Here is a 7,100-nt window from a genome sequence, read left to right as displayed (position 1 = left end):
CAGTAGCCATTCTTGACCTGGGGGCTGGTTTGAGTCAGAGGGCTTAGTCCACCCCCATGTTTTCAGCTTTTATAGAGAGAGATTGCCAAAGCCACTGCATTGGTTCTACAGGCTTAATCCTCCCCCGCTCGCGGCTTGTAAAAGAGAAGACTGCCCATTAACCAACAACCATTTTTTTAAAGGCATAATGGAAATTCAGATACCCCAGGTCATTGAGGTAAAAAGGTAAGCTTTATTTGACACACATGTGGGTTCTGAGCAAAGTCAAGGGTCAGAATTACAGAACAAAGACAGCACAGGGTTTTTATAGACTTTGTGACACAAGAGCATACCAAATAAGAACATATGAATATAGGCGTTACTAATGAGAGAGCATAAAGAACATATCTGTTCACAGCACAGAAAACAAAGAACTGCTCTTACAGCCAAACAGGTGGCTTTGTCTTCATGGCCATGGTAATAGTACCCAAGGCTAGCTTCTTAACAGAATCCATCCAAGTCAGTGGGGTTGTGCTTACAGCTGGGTTGTGAAGATCTACACAGGAATGCTAGCGGACCAGCAAAGAGGTGCACACATCTGAAGGTTAACCCCTGCTGACCCAATTGGGTCACTGATGGACACATAATAACAGTTTATTGAGCAGCGTTGTTTAAGGAATCCATCTCTCTGATTGCTACAGTTCCTATGTTGCTTGAACCCATGATAATGTGTTGAGGAATCCAGGTTGTAGTCCAGCAACATGTGGGTGGGGCAATATTGGTATGGAAAGTATATGTCCCCTTTAGTCTATTTTGCCAAAGCATGAAATTGATCATGGTAACTAACAAACTATGTAATAAAAAGCACTAAGTTTGCCCAGGAGCAGTAACCCATAGCAACCAATCAGCAGGTAGAATTTAGTGGTCACTGTTTAAGATCAAACATCTTATTTGTTGCTATGGGTTACAGCTACTGGGCACCTAAAGTTTAACAAAAAGGTAGGCTACAAATGCTGTACATTATGGGCCAGATTTATCAAAGTGCAAAATTAGAATTGCCACAGTAAAATTCTACCTCTTTCCATGCAAACAAAATACTGTTAACTGTTCCATTCATTTACAATAAGGATAAAGTGCTCGACTGTTTTAATAAACCGAGAAAAAATAAAATCAAGTTGCTTGAAATATTTAGCAACATTTCCCGTTGAGTCTATAGAAACTCTGCAACTTTTAATTAACTTGTTTTTCATGTGAAGCTTCGCATTTGTGTTTTTTTCTCATGGGAGGGGAGTCCCACAGCTTGGACTTGGAATAGTGGACTTTGTGCAGCACCTTTTGCAACTACAGGTATGGGACCTGTTATTCAGGATACTCGATAATTTGGATCTCCATACCTTAAGTCTGCTAAATATCATTTAAACATTAAATAAACCCAATAGGATTGTTTGCCCCCAATAAGGATTAGTTGGGATCAAGTACAATTAGTGTTTTTTCACCATTTTTTTCTCAAATCCTTGAAAATTGCAATCTTGAATATCAATAGATCTGCCAAACGTCAGACTGGACCCCAGATCCGATCCACCCAGAGTGCTGCCGCAATCCACTGTCTCCCTCCCCCGACGCGCCGCAGGTAAGTTTCTTTTAGGAGTGCTTGGGGGAGGGGGTCGGAGGGTGTTGGGGCCCTCTGTGGGGGGGGGCAATTGGGGGGTGTAGGGGCCCATTAGAAGGCCCGGTGGGCCCTGCACCTCCAGTCCGACCCTGGATCTGTCCTTTCCTAATGCAGAGACCTGCCTCTCACCCTTAGAATATGGTGCTAGCCAACACTGTATTAGTGAGGCACATAGGCATGACGTGTAAGTTAGGCTCTTTGTTTTTTTACGTTTCAGTGGGTCGGGGGGGTTTCATCACTATTGCAGAGAGCGCAATAGCATTCTCTGCAGTAGGAGAGCCGAAACTCTAATTTAACCTGTCCTAAAAGTTGCTAAGGAGAGGGCTCTGCTGCACCCCCTAACACTGCCCCGTGGGCTCTCCTGAGCAGCATTCCCTGGGACCCAAGTGCTAATTAGGCGGCCGCTAAGGGGGTGCTCTTACATCCAACATCACTCTATTATTTGTCCCTTGGGAATTGAAAATAACCCCTTTTTTTTAAAGGGGAACTCCTGCTTCTGAACCAACATTTGTTAAAGAGCCCCACACAATATCTATCACTGTAATCTTTTCCTTTAAAAAGTATGAATAAAAACAATTTTTACATGCCGAAATCCAGCTGCAAAACAGCTCATCTCTTTCTGCATCATTTTAAACCCTAGCAGGAGAAGGAGGGACTAAAACACTGATGTTACAAATTGTACCAACTTCTCCACAGCTTACAGACAGCATGCAGGAATGACATAACCCATAATACATTGTGACTGTGATGTTCCTTTCCTTAGTGTGTGCAGAGAATTGTGGAATTTGGAGGATGCAGGCTGAGGACAAGTTGACTACTGTTACATATATATATATAGAGAGAGAGAGAGAGTCAAAGGCAACCGGCACCCCATCTATAACGCCTGGGTGCAGTATTCAAAAATGGTATAGAACAAAAAAGGAAAATGCCGCACTCACAGGTCTTAATGGAAAAATTAAGCTTGTTTGGACGATGGACGTTTGAAATAAACAAGCTGAATTTTTCCACTAAGACCTGTGAGTGCAGCATTTTCTTTTTTTTGTTTTATATATATAATATATATATAAACATATTCTTTCTTTCTTTTTTTTTTTTTTGAGTCACAAAGTAGTCAGCCAGATCAGCAGGAGCACAGGGGGCCAGGCTTAGGTAACTGTTCCAAACCATATTGTTACATTAACAATCATGAAAAGGCTGCATATTTCTTAATTGATATAAATTGCAAGGTTGCTTACAATTATGTTTTCTTGTCAAAAAGTTTAATTGTGTTTAGGTCAAGTTCCCCTTTAACTAAACAAAAAGTTTTCATAGAAGTGTCACTTGCAGTAGCACTTTTAGTCTGAAACAGAACGGCATAAACTGCAAAAGAACAGCTTCACGGTCACTGATATATGCTACAGGCAAGATAACTAATGTTTGCAAAGAGAGAACATAACTCAGAAATGATAGTCACAGCTGGAAAAGTACCTTTTTTCCTAAAATAAAACTTTTGCTGAAAAAAAAACAGCTAAATAATTTTTAATAAAATAAGAGAATGAAAAAGGCATTTTACATACAAAGTGTTTGCATAGTGTAACTTGTTCCAATAGGGAAATAAACTAATATCTGCTTTCTGTTTCTTGCCTGTTGTGCGAAGGGGAGGAAAGAGTGACTCGTGATGAGTTCAGAGAATGAGTGCGCATGTCACCCTAATTCTCCTTTCATTTGTATCATTCATTTGACAGGGCTTTTGGGGAGAAACCAAGGGGAACTACATCTATGCACTGCCACGTGAAACTATTTTTCAAGGTGAGAGATTTTGGTTTTAAGACATATGGGCAAGTGTTTTGGTAGTGCTGGGTTGAATTACTCTTATTGCGGTAGGTGATAGGTTGCAGAGAGAATGATCACACTGAGGACCACGGCATCTTTTTCAGAATTCTACAGTGATGCAGGTATGAGCTTACACATAGTAGAACTAATACTTTGTGAACTTCATTCATTTATGCATTGCCATGAGAAAGTATTTTCCAAGGTAAGTGGGGAACAATACAGCAGCACTCTGAAAAAGTGATTTATTTGAGTCACAAAACATGTTTCAGACCTCTGTTGCAGCTGTTGTTTCTTTCTTTATTGGTAATTTAACCTTGGGAAAAGAGTCCCACAGCTACAAATATGGGACCTGTTATCCAGAAAACTTGGAACCTGGAGCTTTTCAGACAAGGGGTCTTTCCATAATTTGGATCTCCATACCTTAAGTCTGCTAAAGATCATTTAAACATTTAATAAACCCAATAGAATTGTTTTGCTTCCAAAAAATTATATCGTAGTTGGGATCAAGTTTTATTATTACAGAGAAAAAAGGGAATCATTTTTTAAACTATGAATTATTTGATTAAAATGGAGTCCATGGGAGATGGCCTTCCCATAATTTGGAGCTTTCTGAATAAAGGGTTACAAGATAACAGATCCTATACCTGTACTTGTTTCAAAGCTGCATAGTTTTTGGTTTAAGCAATGCTGCAAAACATGCTAAAAGGCTTAGTTATTCTTAGTGTGATAGTTTATATTAGAGAGCACGAGGACCCTACCATTGGCTTCAGATTGCTATGATGAGCTTGCACATGGTAACATTCTGTTGCTCAAGAAAAAGTGAATTGTAGAAGTGTCAGAAAGGATGCTCGGTTATTTGCTATGATTTTATTTTTGTCAGCATAGATTAATCTGTCACACATCCACATACTAAGACAGGACTGTTCTTTTGTGTGCGCTAAAATTATAATCTATTGTATATTATTGTATATGCTCAGTCAAAAGAGGTCAAGCCAGGTGTATAGAGTATGGAAATAGCTCATAAAATTCCAGAAACCTCCCCCCCCCCCATGTGAAATGGACCTTGGAGGAGGCAAAGTAAACCATACCAGTTAATTCTAAAACTATTGTATACATGTGACTGCTCACTAGCTTGTGCACCTTAGGTGGGCATATCGGGAGAAGATCCGCTTGTTTGCTGACCTTGCCAAATGAGCAGATTGCAATGTGTATGGCCACCTTTATAGTGTTATATTTACAAGCAATTAGTCGGATATCAGGTCCTCCCTGGTCATTGCTCCTCTTAGCTGAGCCACAGGGTGCAGTGTGGGTTTAGACCAACTGTTAATTTCAGTAAATTATCCTTCTGTTTCCCTGGCAGAAAACTGAGACTGTTGGAATCCAGCTGCAGGCTATTGTCCACCTTAGGGGCTATTTAAGTCTGCCTCTAAGTCAAGAACCAAATGTAAGCTAAAAGAAATAAGGAGCCAAGTCATAAAGTAATTACAATTGCATGTACAGCATTGGTCCATTTTCCCAAAAAGCCGTGAAGAGTATCTTTCTCTTGCAGTAATATATTACTAACTGAATTATTAGCTTTTCTGGTATCTACCCAACACTATGACAATGACTAAGTATGACTAATAAAGGCATTCAGTATATTCTGTAAAATAACGTCTGGTATAGAATTACACACTATATTATTTGTAGAAATGACAAATGTGACAAATAAGGAAGGGGAAAAAAGAGTATACAGTTTGAAGAGGAATACGACGTATTATAATGTTGGATTTAACAAACATGTATTTTTGTTTCTCCATTTGCAACTTCTTTTGGTATCCGACAGTTGTGATAAATTTTGACTGTTTAAGAATCAAGAGTTTTAGCTGGAATGAAAAAGTCCTAGGATATGGCATTGTATGGGTATATATAGTGTTCTTTCATGTATCAAAGGAGGCGCAGAGTATTCTTTTATTAGTCCACAAAACAAATTCAGCTAGAGATGGGGTTATTGCTGTGGAAACCTTAATGACCTCAAACTCACAACTGCACAAGTTCTTGGATCAACATATTTACTGCAAAATGCCCAAAGCAAAAGTGGGGCAAATGAGGGAATGAGTTTGGCAAAACCATAGCACCATATTCAACAGCTCAAGCAACCATTGTAGTTAATAAAGATTATTATTGTAAAATTGTTTTATGCCAAAAAATGGTATCATTTCCAAGCATGTTTTCAAACACGTAGTATGCTCATTTAAAATCTGCAGTATAAATGTGATTTTTTTTCATTCTTTGTTGACCATTATTTTATTTGGTCCCTCTAGTAAAACTTTCCCTTCCATCTGCACAATGCTGGGGTAAGGGGATCTTATAACTGGGACCTTGGTGTTTACTATTGATCACCACTACCAGTGTTGTATAATTGAATGTAAATTGTGGAGACAATTTCTTTTGACAATCTTTAGGGCTCATTTATTAACAAAGGTACTAAACTGTACGAGAGCATTTGCCAGGAGTAACCAATTAGCCTTTTACAGTCTACTACAAGTTGGGAAATGAATTATTTGATTAGTTGCTCTGGGTATTTATAAAGAAAGGAAGCCAACTATAAAATAGTTAGTGGCCATTCTGATGCAGTAGAAGAGGAGAGGTCTGCTCTAGTAGATGTGAGCCTCTAGTGACAAGCAGTGCACTTGCAGGCTTCAAAAAAGATGTTTGGGAAACCCTGCTCTAAGGCACCAACAATTATTTTGCCAGAGGTTCTGGCATATCCTGAAAATCTCAAAATGTACACTTGGTCGACTTTAAAATTAAATCCAAACTTTTGTACCCCCTTTCTTCTTATCAAAGTATGAGGTAGTATTAAGGGATTGGTTTATATTCAGGTTAACTTTTATTATGTTATAGAATGGTCTGTTCTCAGCAACTTTTCAATTGGTCTTCATTGTTTATCTTGTATAGTTTTTGAATTATATGGAGTCTTTCCAGCTTTCAAATGGGGGTCACTGACCCCTGCACCCAACAACTATTGATCTATAAGGCTACAATTGTATTATTATTGTTACTTATTATTGCTTATCTTTTTCTATTTAGGCCCTCCTCTATTCTTATTCCTGTCTCTCTTTCAAACCACTGTCTGGTTGCTACATTAAATGAAACCCTAGCAACTGCTGATGAAATAACAAATAGGAGAGCTGCTGCACAAAAAGCTAAATAATTCACAAACTGCAAATAAAAGATGAAGACAAATAGCAAATTGTCTCAAAATAGCACTTTCTACATAATACTAAAAGTTCATTTAAATGTGAACAACCCATTTAAAGTTCCAGAGTTAAACCCTATTGGTCTCATAATTGCGATGTATATAGAACACATGAAAAGGACAATTTTCATAAAAGGGGGATCCCCTAGACCAGGGAATGCGACCCGCAACACCCCCTCTGTTTGGCCCCCCACCTGTCTGGCTGCTGTGACTGCTTACCCTTGTATACAATTTAAATGGTATAATTACTGAGATTAACTGGCCCCCTGCATGGTTCTCACCTCAGATTCAGGCTGTAATCCCCCTGTATTGTTTAAACATGTAATCCCCTGTGTTGTTCACACCTTTTAATCCCTGCATTGTTCACACCTCAGGCTCAGACTGTAAGACCCCATGCTG

The 7,100-nt window shown here is 39.0% G+C and overlaps 1 protein-coding gene across 1 annotated transcript in view; it reads left to right on the top strand.

Moving 5' to 3' along the window:
- The first annotated feature begins 3,291 nt into the window (after window positions 1–3,291).
- Window positions 3,292–7,100, top strand: part of il21r (interleukin 21 receptor) — a 29,798-nt gene continuing 25,989 nt past the window's right edge. Inside the window, exon 1 of the mRNA XM_012970672.3 lies at window positions 3,292–3,436. The gene's annotated coding sequence lies outside the window, so the exon portion shown is untranslated. The remainder of the gene's footprint in view (window positions 3,437–7,100) is intronic.

The sequence above is a fragment of the Xenopus tropicalis genome, chromosome 9, assembly GCF_000004195.4.
Source record: "Xenopus tropicalis strain Nigerian chromosome 9, UCB_Xtro_10.0, whole genome shotgun sequence".
NCBI lineage: Eukaryota > Metazoa > Chordata > Amphibia > Anura > Pipidae > Xenopus > Xenopus tropicalis.
This window is presented reverse-complemented; position numbering and strand designations above follow the sequence as displayed.